The 16771-nt window shown below is 43.7% G+C and overlaps 1 protein-coding gene across 1 annotated transcript in view; it reads left to right on the top strand.

The window, feature by feature from the left end:
* LOC139914294 (copine-8) overlaps positions 1-16771 on the top strand; it is a 98423-nt gene that overhangs the window by 903 nt on the left and 80749 nt on the right. The gene's annotated exons all lie outside the window — the stretch shown is intronic.

Here is a 16771-nt window from a genome sequence, read left to right as displayed (position 1 = left end):
ACACACACACCAAGTCCCTGTAGGAAAATTACAGTGATTTTATTGGCTGCCACGGTGTCCGTCTACCTGTGTGTGGTTGTCAATAGGTTATTACTCAGTATTTAGACATTTCACAGAGGGAACATTTCAAAGATGCTGGCCCGGGCTGTAATCTGCAGTCACCCCCAACTTGTTTGAGTTGTTGTGAGCGCTGTCACAGCAGGGTTTGACAGCTGACAGCCTTCTTCTTCTTCTTCTTCATATTGTTGTTGTTTTGGCCCATCGTGGTGGGCGGTCACCTGTCAAAGAGGGCATCATTTTGTGCACACTTCACATGCAAATGAACTGCATTCAAATCATTACATACAGTTAACGTGTGTGAACTTCAGGGTGTGTGTGTGTGTGTGTGTGTGTGTTATTTGAAGTGACAGACAGACAGACAAGGCAGGGGATTTTACTGATGTACAGTATGTTTGACCCCCCATTGAGGGGGGTCTCTCTCTCTCTCTGTCCAGGACCTTCCAGGATTTGGCAGGATGTCATGGATAATGATTGTCATTCAGTGAGAAATTTCATCTTTGCATGTAAATAGGGTCAGAAATGCCAAGAATGTCCCTTATTCTGTTTGAAAGACTGGTTACTCGCGGCTTCATAGGTCAACCACATGTTTTGATAAGGGAATCCAATCAGATGTGTCACCTCCATATAATGGAATAGGTAACATATTACCTGTGTTGTCAGTAATGCATTTCACTATGCAAAGCTTCCTTATACCTTTTGACATTCAGGATAGAGAAAAAACATGATATCGAAAAAGAATAGACTGTTTAAAGTGGTGTTTTACAGTGCTACACCCCTCAAGCTGCCTGCACTGTCTTGGTAAAATAGGTTACAGCGTTTCTGTGTTACAGTAATGGGTACAAATAGATCGGCTGTAAAGTCATATCTCTGCAGACTGTAAAAAGGTGCTTTGTTTAAATGCTTGAATGTGGCTGATGTTGGGAGTCTATTGCGTTCAATAGGCTACAGCATGTAGAGATAAATGTATTATGGTAGACTACAAAAGCTGCTTGTACTGCAATTCATATGTACTGCGTTTTCAATAGGCTTACATCTGAATGTGCATTTGCAGATAGACTACATGTTGTATAAAAACCTTCTCTAAAAAGTCAGCTTTGCAGGAATACAGAAAAGCAAGTTCCTTCTCAGGGCATCACCTTGCATTTTTGACATTTTACAGTGGGTGTTGAACAGGATTCACAGGCCCTTGGGTCAGGAAACTTGCTCACCTCAAACATCGCCATGTTCAGGTTCAAGATAAAAATCAAAACCACTGAAACTGAAATCAAGATGTTTTCCAGTGACAATGTTTTCCAGTGACGCATGCAGTGTTTGTTTTGGCAGCGTTTCCAGTAACGGCTCCAGTACCTGTTGTGGTTAAAGTTGCTCTTATTTGGATCATGATCATGACATAATGGACTAAACGTACTGCAATTAAATCTGTTTGGCCTAATGGGGGCGTTTTCATTAAAGGCCAGATCTTGTAGCTCAAACCTGACCTCTCAGACACCACTGGTCTGGTTTTGACAAAACTTGGAGGGATGATGAATTTTGTCACTGTGTTGTGGTGTTTAAAAACTAACACTGATTGGCCTGATGGGGACGCTGTAATTTAATTACAGCGCCCCCATCAGGCCAGCAGCACTCTCATTAGGCCAATTAATGTATTTTGAAAGGACAGCTGGATTTGTGTAGCAAATTTTGTGTAAATCAGACTTACAGTGTGGCAGATACAATTTTGACATTTAATTATAGCACCTTTATTAGGCCAATCAGTGTCATTTGTAAGGATGCTAGATGGGTGTAGTACATTTCATGTCAATCTGACTTACAGTGTAGGAGTTTCAAAGTTTAAAAAAATTGCCCTTTAGACAATTTTTTTAAACTTTGAAACTCCTACACTGTAAGTCAGACTTTCAGTAACTGCAACACTGTAAGATCAGTTTTGATTCAGCTTGGAGGGACGATGCATCTTGTTATTGATTGGCCCAAGAGGTGCCTGCATCATTCCTGGGGGACGACATGTTTACTTGTTTGTTGTGGTTGTGCTGTTGGACCAGATGTGGAATATTCATTGTCTTTACATTTTTCTACTAGTGGGGATATGCTGGTAATACAGGTAACTTTTGGCTGTGGTTTATTCACTTACCAACCATTATTTGGAGGTATTTGGAAGTGCCCAGTGAGTTTTAGAATTGACGACCCTCTGTTGCTGGTGGATGAAACAGTTCCCCACCCTGCCTGAGTCCCTCATGCAGGCCTACTGTATTTCTAGGAGGTTTCATATAGTCTCTTCAGTAACAGAGAGATCATGTAATCTTCCATCAGGCTATATGAATGTGTTTGGTATAGTTTGCTAATGTCTGAGTCACCCGGCTCCTCAGCCCCCCGGGGAGACTGTGTTTCGGTGGGGGATGCCTTCGCTCCCCTCCCACCTCCAACCTGATGGAGAGCTGGAATGCCATGGTTACGGCCAGGTGTGTGTGTGTGTGTGTGTATGTGCGGGCGCGTGCTTGTGTGTGTGTGCTGATGGCGTGTGACAAGCTTGCTTTACACTTTGTGCATTGTTGTCTGTTTCTGTGTGTTTGTGGGTGGACAGGACGGGAAGTGTAAAAAATCACCATGGTTACTACTTTTTAAAGTGTGTGTGTGTGTGTGTGTCTAGGGGGGTGTCAGTGTGAAAAATTTCACTGGAGACAGATGGGCTTAAGAGAACAATATGAATGAGAGTGGCCATTATATCAGACAATGTGGACGATAACTGCTTAATGTGGCTGCGATGATAGCAGTTTTTCATTGTCAACACTCAGAACTGATCCAGGATGTGAAACAGAGAGAGAGGGAGAGAGAGAGAGAGAGAGAGGCAGAGAGAGAGGCAGAGAGAGTCAGAGAGAAAAACAGAGAAAGATTTCCACCTTAACAAGTCATCTAATTGAGTCTCAAACTCTTATGTTCCTGAGAACCAGTGAAAAAAATCTGCCAGTAGGGTGAGATAATTTCACGTGTTTCCAATGCAAATCAGCTTGTTTAAAGAATACCCTGATGCAGTTACAGTCTTATTTCAAGATATTATCAAGTGTTTCAGGAAGAAGTGAAACTGAAACGATCAGTGAGGCTCAAAGAATATGAAAATGGAATGAGCATCTTCATATTCTTTAAGAAAGTTGCAGCGTGGGAAAGAGATGGAGCGCTGAGGAGAGAGAAAGAGAGACCAGAAAGAAACAATAAAGAGAATGAGAGACTGCGAGTGGAAGTAGCTCTTCTCGTGCCGTCGTTGTACAGTCGGCTGTGACATAACGGCTGTAGATGTACTGACGGATCCCCTTGGCGTGCGGCTCCGGCTAATTCGCCTAATGCTCCGCTGCTGTGGGGATAGGGAGTCACAGCTTGGCTCGCACCCAGCAGCGAGCGGGAGACATTTTGCTAATCGATGGCAGAGCCGGAGGCATCGGCTCTGATCAATACACCGCTAACTCTGTGCCAGCCGACTGCGTGCCACAGATGCACCAAAGTTTGCACACTGGCATACAGGACGACCTCAAGCCCAAATATTCCATTACCCTCATCGATTGGCCCGTGGGCTGGCACCTGTGCACACACACACACACACACACAACACACACACTCACACACACTCACACCCAAACCATACTTCTCATATTTCAAGTAACTGACACGCCTGGAAATTTCCACATTGTTTTGAGGAGTTTGCAGCACAGTGAACTGTGTATAATAAGTAAACACATTTTGCCGGTCTTTCAGGGTGGGTGTGGGTGTTTTTGTAGCTGTCTGTGCCAGCTTGTGTGTGTGTGTGTGTGTGTTTGTGTGGTTTTTCTGTGTAAGTTTGCTACTGTTTCTTAGGTAGCTAGTTAGTGTGTATCTATGTAAGTCCTTTATGTATATACAGTATATATTCATGTATATCTGTTTGTGTTTGCATGTATGTGTCTATGTACATTAAATGTGTGTCCTTAAAGGAATACACCAAGTTTCTGTCCCATTGGTCAACTTACCCATTAAGTGATGAGAATACAGACACCAAACCTTTTTCTTGCTAACTCTTTTGCATACACTATGTTGAGTGCTAGTGGAGGAGGAATGAGGGGAGTAGCATTGCTCAAAAGTGAGAAAATGAGAAATTATATGTGGCCAACTCTGGCAGTTTTGTGTATGAAATTTACACAAAAACGTGACATTAGAATATCACACTGTTTTGAACTACTTGGGACTACTTTCCCTGTTTCCATAGGAAGTGAAGGTGGTGGGCGACGGGAGACTGTTTACAGCATAAATCACTGCGCAGCGGAAGAATACGTGGTTGCTCACCTGAAATAGTTCCAAAAATAAACCTGGATACATCAGCTATATTGAGTTAAAATAATGTTTAATTTTTTTAAATTCATGAATCTACAAGCAATATAATAAAAACTACTGACATCTTTTTATTTCTAAAAGGTCAGTCTTCTTACTTGCCTACTATCACTCAACATAGTGTATGCTAAAGTGTTAGCATGGAGCTCTGGAGCAAATAATTTCCCAAAAACAGTGTGTATTCCTTTAAGTGACTGTGTGTGTGTGTGTGTGTGTGTGTGTGTGTGTGTATATGTGTTTCTATATGTGCTGTTTATCTGTCCACAGGTAACTGTGCGTTGTGTATGGGGATCTGTTTGTATTTGAGGGCCAGTGAGTGACGGGACCTCACACTACTCCGGCTCCCCTCCCTGCTCATGAATCATTCACAGCAACACTTGTAGAGCATCAAAGATTCAGCTGTTTGTCACACTGTTAATTCTCTCTCTCTCTTTTCCTCTCCGACTCGCTCCTCTCCTCTCCCAGTCTGAAGTCTGACTGAGAGGATCAGAGCTGAATTATTAGTATTCATAGGAAGGAGGCAGCACTCCATGCTGGAGGATCTGTCTCTGTGTGTTGTGGGTGGCTGTTGCCACTCACACACACACACACACACACACACACACACACACACACAACCAAGCGTGATAATGCATCAGGTGTTTGATGTGTGCTTTATGTTAGCGGAGTATAGCCTCCTGTCAGGGTGACTCTTCAGCCCAAAAGTCTTCTATCTGCCAGCATGATAGCCAGCTGAAAAACAATAATCATACACACACTCTCACACACACACACACACACACACACACACACACACACACACACACATACAAGCTTGTAGTCCCAGCAGAATAACCCCCACAGCGAAGAATTGGACTGGCTTTCGAATAGGATCTAAAATATTGTTGTCTTTTAAACTGCCTTACATCTCTCTTTCTCTGTCAATCTCTTTCTCCCTCTTCTCTCTCTCTCTGTCAGTCTATCTCTCTCCCTCTTCTCTCTCTCTCTTCTCTCTCGCTCTCTCTGTTTCTCACCACGGGTCCCAGCACTGTCAGCAAACATTGTAACTGTTGACAGTAATAACTATCTGATCCTCTCTTCCCTTTCTCTTCTCCTCCCTTCTTCCTCCTCTCCGGTGGATGAGGCAGGACGTCTCTTTCCTGTATTTACTGTCAACATATTGCCTCTGGTGTCACTGTCCATCAGAAATGGCTAGACAGCTGTTTATTTTTTTTAGGGTTACGGCTGGCTTTTCCCCGCATGTTACACTCCAAGTCGGACCACCTGCCTGTTGTTTTTCGGACGACCTGCAGAGAAATTCAAACACACGGATGTCTTGAAAAATGAAAAAGAGAAAAGAGAAATTCAGATTGCTTCTGAATGTGTCATTTCCCTGCATTAGGCAACTCAGAATGACATTTTTGCTCCCAAATGTTGCGATGCGATGAGAGAAAGTCTTAATCATCATTATCTCCACCATCTGCATGCGTGACCCACCCCACTTAATACTTTACCACCTACGCATCTCCAAAATACCGTATGCCGAGGTCACATCCAACAGTTTCCGGGGTGCTGCACCTTCGACGAGCAGAGTCAGTCAACATAAATCATGCAAACTGTTCCTAAGCGATTTAAGTCTGGTGTTAAATGATGAAATCGAGGCCAAATTTGAAAACGAGGTCATATTTGTGCAGGCCCGAAGGCTGGGGCACGGGACTGCTGTGATCCTAATGGGTTCACTGAAAAAAAATGTGTCATTATTTCAGCTTCGAACCGCAAGTAGTCCTCCTGCTTCGGGTAAATATAGTCACGCCGAAATATGAGTTCAAATACTCGTAGTAGTCTAGTCACATGACTGAGACAACTTCATGTTTTCCCACTGTCATTTTGATGTCTTACATGTGTGTTACATGTGGATAATCGTATGCATGTTGGTTATATTCTCTCACCTGGTAGAAAACCTGTCCTTTGTCTAATTCCAGGCTAATTTTGACCTGGCGGTGTGTGGCCGTCTGTCATGCTGGCAGCCACACGTCTCATGGCTTTGAATCTGGAGAGAAACTCCCATGGAGAGGAAACTCCTAGTATGAATGACATCTGTACGGAAAGCCAAAAGGCTTCCTTTGCCCTGCACACCAGTAAAAATGCCACGGTCAAAATTATACACTGGCATTTACCACAGGCACATGAATGGATCTTTCACATTGGTAGAACATTTGCATATGATTCTCCTAGTACCGCTACAGCCCTTCTGTTCTGCCTTTCCATATTAAAATATGACTATTGAATATCTCATTGTGGCTCTGTATATGTCAGTAGGTAGAGTATGGTACTAACTAAAAGGTTAAAATAGTGGAATATAAAAACATTGGAAGGAAGAGAGGCAAATCGTGACACTTTTGGCTTTATTGTGTGTTCGTCATTGCTCTGTTGATGGCATATCTTCAGTCCTGCTCTGTGTGTGTGTGTGTGTGTGTGTGTGTGTGTGTGCATGTGTGTCTGTCAGTACTGAAATGATTATTAGCTGTGTGCAGAGAGGACCAACAGGGCAGGTTGCACCCCAGATGAGGCCTCCTGCACTATCACTCTCCTCTCCTCAGTCTTTCTGCTCCTTCACTCCTCTCTCTCCCTCCCCGTCCTTTTCCTTCTCCTCTCCCTTCCCCTCCTTTTCCCTCTCGGCCTTCTCTCTCTTTATCTTCCCTTTGCCTCCTCCTCTTTCTAATCTCTCTTTCTCTTCGCACTCTCCCGTCTCCTCTCTTCTTCCTCCCTTCTGTCCTCCTCTCCTCTTTTCTCCCTCCCTCTCCTGTTGTGTCACTTTTCTGCTTTGGACTGGCTGGATCATTTTTGCCAGAGAGTCTCTCTCTCTGTGGGACTGTCAGTCTGTCAGTCAGTCTGTCAGTCAGTCTGTCAGTCAGTTAGTCTGTCAGTCAGTCAGTCAGTCAGTCAGTTAGTCTGTCAGTCAGTTAGTCTGCCAGTCAGTCAGTCAGTCAGTCAGTCAGTCAGTTAGTCATATTACAACTGGCACTGCTAGACTCACATCAGAGGCTGCCGACAACTTAACTTTGTATTGGAGCTGCACAGCAGTGTGTGTGTGTGTGTTTGGGTGTGTGAATGTGTGTTTGTGTTTGTTTGATCTAAGTACGCCGTCGCCCAGTTCGGCTGCAGTTGTATATTTTGGAGTCTTGTGTTTATTTGTGAGTTTGCCCATGTTCCACGCTGTTTCTCTGCTATTTTTAGAAGCTGTTTGCCAAAGGAGTAAGTTTGGACACAAAATTGCACCCTAAAGACTAAAAAGCACAGTTGTACATTCTGGAAAACATCAGAATGGCAGCCATTATCAACACTTTTCTTCACAAACAAGTCTGCCTGATCCAACGCTCAAATTGGGGTTTGACCGTTATGGGTTTTTGACGGCCAATACTGGTATAGTAAGTCTAAATCTGACCATTTTCATGCCAAAAAACTGCAAGGATTATATTCTTGTCAGGGTGGAAAAGCCTCTGAAACAGCATTTAGACAGAACATTTACACAAAAACTCTCCACTGAAACACAGATTCATGAAATTCTTGTGAGATTAGAAGCTCTTTAAAGCCCACTGCATTAATATAAAAGAACATTTTGAACAATTAAATGAATAAAGAAAGAAAGAACGAAAATCCCACTGCAGTTTTCACAGACCTCCATCATATCAGAGGTGGATGGCATCGACGGGCCAATATCTGATATTTAATAAAAGGTCAATAAAGGCCAGATTCATGGCAAACCCAGTTCAAATCTCTGGTGTTTGGAAAAGCTTGGCAGCTTCTTGACACTGGTGCTGTGAGTTCTTTGTATTTTCTGGCTATGCATCGGGGCAAGAATTATTGTTGTTGTTTCCAATCAAAATGGTTTGGATTGGCGGTTGATAATGTTAGGTAACTTCCCTTTTCTCCACCTCAGCTAGTTGTGAAACACTAGCAGGACATCAAAATGAGGCACGCTTCATTTCTGCTGATACTAAGTTTAGGTTTTATTTCTCTCCCAGAACTGAAAAGGACCTTGCAAGCACTTTGATCAGAGGGTGTTTGGCAGTGAGTTAGAGTCCTCTGATTGTAATTTAGAGTTTGGACCAAACAGAGCAGAACTTTCTGCATTAACGGCTTGGCTGCACGGCTGGCCGTCTTGGCTCTCGGCTAGTGGCCATACAGCGAGGAGGGAACGGCCGATCGATCTGAACTGGAGCAAAGGAAATGGAGCTGAAAGCGGAAGGCCGGCCACATCGGGGCTCGGATTCATTAAACTGTAGACAGAACACTAGATCATGAGCTTTTAAACATTAAAAATATATGAGGCTTGATTGAGGTTGTGTTGTACGTGATGCTACTTTTGAGGCTTTTGATCGTCTGTCAAGTCGAGCCAAGATCATTCCTTCCCTTTCCAACTGTTTTCAACCAGAGAAAAGTCTAGACCTAAGGCAGAACACCAGGTAGGGGGTTTGGAATATTTTGGAAAACAATATATATATATATTTATGTACTGGGGACTGGATTGAAGATGCTACTGCTGAGGCTTTTGAGTGTCTGACAAGTCAAACCGCACTGGGGAAATGTTTATCTTGGCCCAGAGAAGATGTTAGCACAGACTATGTACTATTGAGCCCTTGCCAAGATTATGAAAAGATTTCTACGATCTACATTGTGTACAGATACTTTTGTGTGACAGTCTCATAAGTCCAAAAGTCAACTTTTAAGTAAATCAAGAAAAACAAATTGATTTTCCCATTGACATGCTGCAATGGGGTTTTGAGAAGGGTCCATAAGTCCAGGATTCATGAAACCTACTGAAAACACAAAGAACCATGTACACTTTCATTTCATGTTAAAAAGAAAAACACTGTAATTGTGAGTTATGAGGGTTTTTATCTGAAAACAATATGCTTAAATCTTAAGAAATGAAGCAAATACAGGGAAGACACTTCAGACTATTGGGCCATAGCCAAGATAAGATAAAACTGGGTTAAAGTAGGTTAGCTGAATGTAGGTTATGTAAGGCTGGATCTGACAAAGACATACTTCGGACTATTGAGCCGCAGCCAAGATTAAAGGAATAGCTCGACATTTCAAATTTTATTTGGCCTCCAGGCCATTGCTGTAATTATGAATGCATTCTTAGGCAGCTTGCCCTTGAAAACTAATCCTTAAAAAGGATTATAAATATTGAGATTTAAAAGTTTCTACATTTAGTGTGTCTGCTTGTGAGCATTGTTATTATTCATCATTAACACCAAGGGACACTGCTGGGGGGGCGGCAAGCTATCTAGTTTCAAGGTTTTCCTTTAAGACGTGAACTAAGGTTTTGTTATTCTGAAACCTCTCCTGTGGGGCTGCATGCTCTGGATTTTAGTTTTTTGAGTGTGACACACGAAAGGTTAACTGGTGAACTTTGGCTGCTTTACAACTGCCGAGGCATTGTGGGTAATATATACCGCCGACTGCACGACACATCGGTAGATCAGCCCCCCCCACCACACAGGACAGGAAGAAATTGACGGACACACACACAATGCCACATAAGCACTCCACCCCATCGATTACATTGATTTACATTTTAAAACCGAGCGTTACTCTTGTTCTTGTTACAGAAAATCCCCCAAGACGTCCGCAGAGAGCCGTATTTTGCTCTGGAGGTGAACCTTTTACCCAACAAAACGATCGTTCCCCCCCTTTTAACATCACGAGTCATGACCGATCGCTATCTATTTTCAGGTCTCTCACTCCCACTCCGGCTATGGGAAGTGATTGCGTTGACCTTTTTGGCCCCATAGAGCTGCCGTAATGGCTTCCTTATTGAAGACGACGCTGTCAACTGTCTGCTTTTGAAGGGAAGACAGGGTTGCCCGCTGCGCGCCGGTTCAATGCCGGCAAAAGGCACAAAAGGTTGTGCTTGTGTGTGTGTGTGTGTGTGATGGCATGACGACCGGTGACGTTTTCTGCCTGTTTACATGGGGTTCTTCACGGCGGGGAGCACAAATGATTTTTGGATGAGAACACAGGAGGCGCTGGCAATCAGTGGGACGAGGCAATATTGAAGAAACGGTTCAGAGCTGCCTTGCGTCGACGCCCTCTGCCTGTCTCACCCACCAGCTGTCTCACTCTTTCTTTCTCTCCATCTTTCTTTCTAGTCTAGTCTAGTCTAGTCTTGTTTATTTATATAGCCCTTTATTACAGTCAAACCTCAAAGGGCTTTACATACCATCATATACATGTCATATACCATACTACATCATACATATACATCCACATCATACTAGGTCATATGCAGTACATACTTCATATACATTGTTTACTACATCATATACTATACATCATACATACTAAACAATTTAGTCTTCAATTCACCTGACCTGCATGTCTTTCTCTCTCTCTCTCTCTCTCTCTCTTTCTCTCTCTTTCTTTCTCCGTCTCCCTCTCTTCGGGTGAGTGTGGTTCTAATGCGCTGTTGGTGCCTTTGTGTGTGTGTGTGTGTGTGTGTGTGTGTGTGTGTGTGTGTTATAGACCGCAGTCCTCTTCTGTAATCAGGTTTGGGCTTTTTCAGGAGTCTAGTCAGGTCAGTAAAGATTTACACACTCCGAGGAAATTACTATCGACCTCTTGCCCCCCGCCCCTTCGGTTTTTCTGCGACTGTGGGTGGTTTTCTGCATGGGCGGACGCAAGTGGTCACTGGATGGTGCGTGCGCCGCCTCACAACTTGTGTGTGTGTGTGTGTGTGTAGCTGCACTGTACAGCACCGCACGCATGTTGAGAACACACACAATGCCTCTCTGCCATACATCGAGCTGTATAGCCGGGTCGAGAAAATGAATTGATAAGGATCTGACAGAGAAGGAGAGTCACTGGCAAAGGTCAAGGGCTACATACACACATACACACTCGCACACACACGCAGACACACACCCAAGCCGGTCATGTGTACCACTCCCCTATGCAGAAGGAATGAGTGCCGGGGTAATAGGTGTGCGCATTGGCCTCGCTCTCAAGGTTAGACAGCAGTACTGTTAGTTTAAAATGCATGTGATAAAACACACCCGCAAGGACACACACACACACACACACACACACACACACACGGGATGAAGGAAAGCATTTCACGTCGGCCCCTCTAAAAGCAAGCTAACCTGACTCATAGACGGTTGGTCTCAAATAGTTCACGTTTCACCTCCTGCCTTCCTCCTTTCCTTTCTTTTCCTTTTCTTTCTTTTTATGTCCATTTTGTTTCAATATGTTTGTTCGTTTGTTTTTAACAAATTCTCTCTCTCTCTCTCTTTCTGCATTTTTATAGGCTAGCCTCGCTAAAGTTTTGTTTTAGCGTGCTTTTATTGTTTTATATCCTCTGCCACAAGTAAATAAATAAAGCTTTACTTACTTACTTTCCGTTCCCTGTGGCTGATGCTCATGAGAAGCACTTTGGTTTTCGTTACAAATTATTTGCAGAAAGTTAGTTTCACGACCGTCCGCTATGCATATGGAATAATTTACTCTTATGGATTCCTTAGAAGTATTGCATCTTTTACCCGAGGTGTCTTGTGCACATTCTTCTGAAATATTCTTCGGAATATTAGGAATGTTCTCGGAAAGGAAATGAGGATTGTGGGCTGTTGACCCTGGGCTGAGTGGGCGTTGAAACCTCTGCTCAGGCGGCCATTAGAGGGTCGGCCGCAGCTCCTAATAGATGCTGAACTCATCAATAACTGGAATGGCCTTACAGTAGCGAGCTCAGAGAAGCAGTTAGAGTGAAGAACTGCATATGGGCAGTCACACACACACACACACACACACACACACACACACACACACACACGCACAGGAACACCGTCATGTACAGTTAGAAGCACTTATGCCACACAAAAACATGGATACACAGGTAACACACATATCTGTGCACTCACTCACACACACACACACACACACACACACACACACAGACACAGACTGTACACACAGCCACAAACATCTTTATACAATTTGCGGTGAGTGAGGAGAAAAATTGTGCAGGAAGCTTCTTGTGCTGCGCTGTCGTTCCTCCCTTCAGTCTGACAGCTGATGACATTTTCAGCACACACACACACACACACACACACACACACACACACACACACACTGTATAGACAACCTTTAATATAATCACAATTGGCCCCCTCGTATTTCATTCCCACATCGATGTAGATTGCCTCCCGGGGGGAATGACAGCGTAATAAAGCAATCAAAGCATCTTTTTAAAATTCTGGCAGTCCAATTTGATTTTGATTATTGGGTCTTATTATTGGGATATTGGGCTGAAAAACTAACTATATCTGATTAGGATTTTCCTCGGTGGTAGAATGAAAGATACATTTGGCTCTCGGATTGTCATTGCGACACAGAGAGCTGGACTGAAGACTATTTGACAAGTAAGATTACTTGACATAAATCACACTCACAGCCCTATTTAGAGTCAGAGAGAGAGAGGGAGAGAGAGGGAGAGAGAGAGAGAGAGAGAGAGAAACTGGCTGGCCTAATGAAGTCATCTCTATCCCGGTCACATAGCACAGAGGCTGTTCGAATTCCTCCAGGGATGCTCCCTCCTCTATCTGTCTATCTCTCTCTCTCTCTCTCTCTCTCTCTCTCTCCCCCTGGCCTCAGCCTGCGCATCCAAGCATGCACACACTCCCTCTCTCTCTCTCTCACACACACACACACACACACACACACACACACACACACTCACGTCCTGTTGATATCATCGTATGAAGGCCACATGGGGGGAAAAGGAGGAGGAGGAGGAGAGGGAGGTGCAGATAGAGAGAGATAGAGAGGGCAAAGGAGGTACAGGAGCAGTGTATTCTGTCAAGAGCCTCCTTCTTCACCTTCTCTCCATCGCTCTCTCGTCTCACATCTTCCTCCCTCCTCCTCTTCTCCTCTACGTTACTTCTGAGGAGCCTCATCAAAACACTTGCACGTAATTCATTTTTACACACATGCAAGTGTAAACAACAGACCCACATACAGAACAGAACACCCTTCACACACACACACACACACACACACACGTCTGCTTGACAAATAACATAAAGCATGTCGCATTTATCATGTGTTGACTTTGACAGCATAAATATATTACTTTCACACGGTGGTAAATACATGTTATGAATATGGTTATAAGTATGCCTGAACAATTTATGAAAACAAAATAATTCTAAAGCATAATGCTGACCGCTTTGAATTTCAAATTGCATGCAGTGTGTTTCTGACATTCCCCCTTAACAAGGTATTACGGTATCGTACAGAATTCAGTTGCACATTATGATTTGATTATGGATTAAGGAGGAATCATGTCTTTGTCATTGCCCCACCCTCCAAAAAGTGTTTTTAAAACTCATTTCAGCTATTCAGATATGTAAAAACAGCCGAAATATTCATGTGCACTAGTCGGTATGGAGCAGTTATGGACGTGCTGGTAGGCCGGTGGAATGTGATGACGGATGAGTTGGACTGAGCTGCACTGAACGCGGTGACAAAGGCAATTAAGGTAAAATGCCACTGACAGAGGCACGTGGGTGTGTGCCTGCATGAGTGCTGTGTGTTTTGCGGCGCACGTTTGTGTGTAAATGTGCTTTTAAATGGATAGTATGGTGGCATGTTTCACCTTGTGTGTGTGTGTGTGTGGGGTGTGTGTGTGTGGGGTGTGTGTGTGCTGAGATGGTCTCTTGGCTCTCCCAGCCCTTGTCAGGAAGAATTAGGGCAGCCCTCTTAGAGAAGCAGAGAGAAAATACAAGCTGCTGATGCTCCCCTTCAGTATGTGTATGTGTGTGTGTGTGTGTGTTCAGTGACTGTGTGTGTGTGTGTGTGCAGTTGGGGGGGGGGGGGGGGGGGGGGGGGTTGTCCTAGCATGTGCTTGTATTGCCTCTGTATTCATGCTTCTGTAACAAATAAAATGGTCATTGCGAACCAATGGGAGAGAAGGATAAAAAGACAGAAAGAGAAATAACAGATAAGACGGATTTATTCTCTTCCAGACAGACACAGAGTGATGGAGGGAGAAAAAGAGAGAGAAGGAAGAAGAAGGAAATAGGAAGAGAGAGAGAGAGAGAGAGAGAGAGAGAGATACCTGTAGCATTGTGCTCAGCGACCTGTTGAGAACATCTGAGCATGCCCAGTTGTCTCCTCTCGCTCCACATGTTTCCAATAATATTCCTGGTCTGTTGCTAAGCATGGCTGCACAGATACACACACACACACACACACACACACACACACACACACACACACACACACACAGAGTCACTGAACAGGCCTGTTACATGGAAGGCCAAGGGAATCGGTCTCCTATTTAAATGTAAATCTGCACCACAGTATAGGGGAAAAAAGCATTTTCAAATTCCAATAGGATAACTCCTTTTAAATTGAAGTCAGAATCCGTATGATGTGACATGAAAACCGTGTGACTGTCGGTTTTCATTTTTTACTACAGCTGATACTGTGCTTGGTGGCATGAAATCTATTCTGGACTCTGTTTACTTTTCAAAAATATGTAGATATCAGTCTGAAAATTCGTTTTTTTTCTGCAGCAGTTCAGTTTTCCCATCAGAGGAATGTTTCTCTGTCAGGATGCTCTTCTCTATTTTGCTGGTGCTCACAGTCACAAATAGACTCTAATTTCAGATTAGTCACCATGGCAAGAATAGTCTCTCTTTGTTTTCACCCAGCGCTTTCACCAGCATTACTGCTTCGGGTGTGTGTGTGTGTGTCGGTGTGTGTGTGCGTGTGCGTGCGTGTATCCTAGCTTTTTTTGAACTGGAAAATTAGGACATACACAAAGCATGAAGAAATACAGTTTGGGCCATGTGTGTGTGAGTGTGTAAGCGCGTGTGTGTGTGTGTGTGTGTATACATGTGCACAGCTCAGTGGTGTAGTGTATCTCAGGGTTACTAGAACTGGGAAATCATTAGTGTGTGATTATGTGTGTGTGTGTGTGTGTGCTGTATCTAGTTCAGTGAGACGGTGTATTCTCCACAGAGCCATTATTCAGGTCACGGTCAAAGAGAGAGAGAGGGAGAGAAAGGCAGAGAGAGACAGAGAGAGAGAGAGGGATGGAGAGGAGGGACAGAAGGAGTAAAAGAAAGAGAGGAGAGGCCATGGATGGACCCTCTGGGCTTTCACTGAGAAAACCCCTTCTCCCCTGAGGAGAGGACAGGAGAGAAGAGGAGAGGAGAGGAGAGGAGGGATCACAAGAGGAGAAGACGAGGAGAGAGAGAAGAGGAGAGGGCAGGAAAGGAGATGAAAAGAGAGGAGAGGAGAGGAGAGATCATAAGAGGAGAAGACGTGAGAAGAGGAGAGGGCAGGAAAGGAGATGAAAAGAGAGGAGAGAAAGGGAGAATAATGTTAGGCAGAGAGAGAACAGAGTTGAGAGGAGAGTACAACAAAGGAAGAGGAGAGGAGTGGGGAGGCAGAGGTGAAGCAGAAGAGAGGTGAGGAGAAGAAGCGATACAGTCACGTATCGATTTAGAGAGCGGCGAGGTCCGGGCATGAAACAGCTGCAGGAGGAACAATAAAATGGCCAATTGAATCGTTGGCGCCCGAGCAGAAATTATCATTCCATCTTTTTGACACTTGCCCACATTGTGACAGGCATCTGCTGAAGAAAATGAACAGGGTACGATTCAGAATGGCAGCCGTAACGCGCCGGTAAATGGAAATGCGAGCGGGCGGCACGGAGGAGAACTGACACCTGACACAACAAAACAATGTGGATAACCCGGTCGACTCGGACGGACAAATGTACGATAAAAATAAAATATAACCGCCTGCTCATGGAGAACTCTAGCACCTCTACACCACCTTTTGTTTTGAACCACCAACATGATTTGCAAATGTACAGTGAAGCCATTTCATTTTTACTGGGGATGTGATGTTGTGAAAAAATACACAATCTCCATTGTATTACAACTTCTACTGTCTCTTTTTTTATATATTTTCACAATTAATTCTACCGTCTCTAACTAGGAACAAACAACCTCTACTGTCTCAGACTATGAGTATTATAAACTCTATAGTCTCTAACTATGAATATTACAAACTCTACTGTCTCTAACTATGAATATTACAAACTCTACTGTCTCTAACAATAAACAAATAACCTCTACTGTCTCTATGAATATTACAAACTCTACAGTCTCTAACTATGAATACTACAAACTCTACTGTCTCTAACAATAAACAAATAACCTCTACTGTCTCTAACTATGAATATTACTAACTATGAATACTACAAACTCTACTGTCTCTAACTATGAGTACACAACCACTGCTGCCTCTAACTATGAACATGCAACTACTGTCTATACAAATAAACAACCACTACTGTCTC

Source organism: Centroberyx gerrardi, chromosome 24 (genome assembly GCF_048128805.1).
Source record: "Centroberyx gerrardi isolate f3 chromosome 24, fCenGer3.hap1.cur.20231027, whole genome shotgun sequence".
NCBI lineage: Eukaryota > Metazoa > Chordata > Actinopteri > Beryciformes > Berycidae > Centroberyx > Centroberyx gerrardi.
Note: the sequence above shows the minus strand (reverse complement) of the source record. Positions and strands in the feature narration are given on the sequence as shown.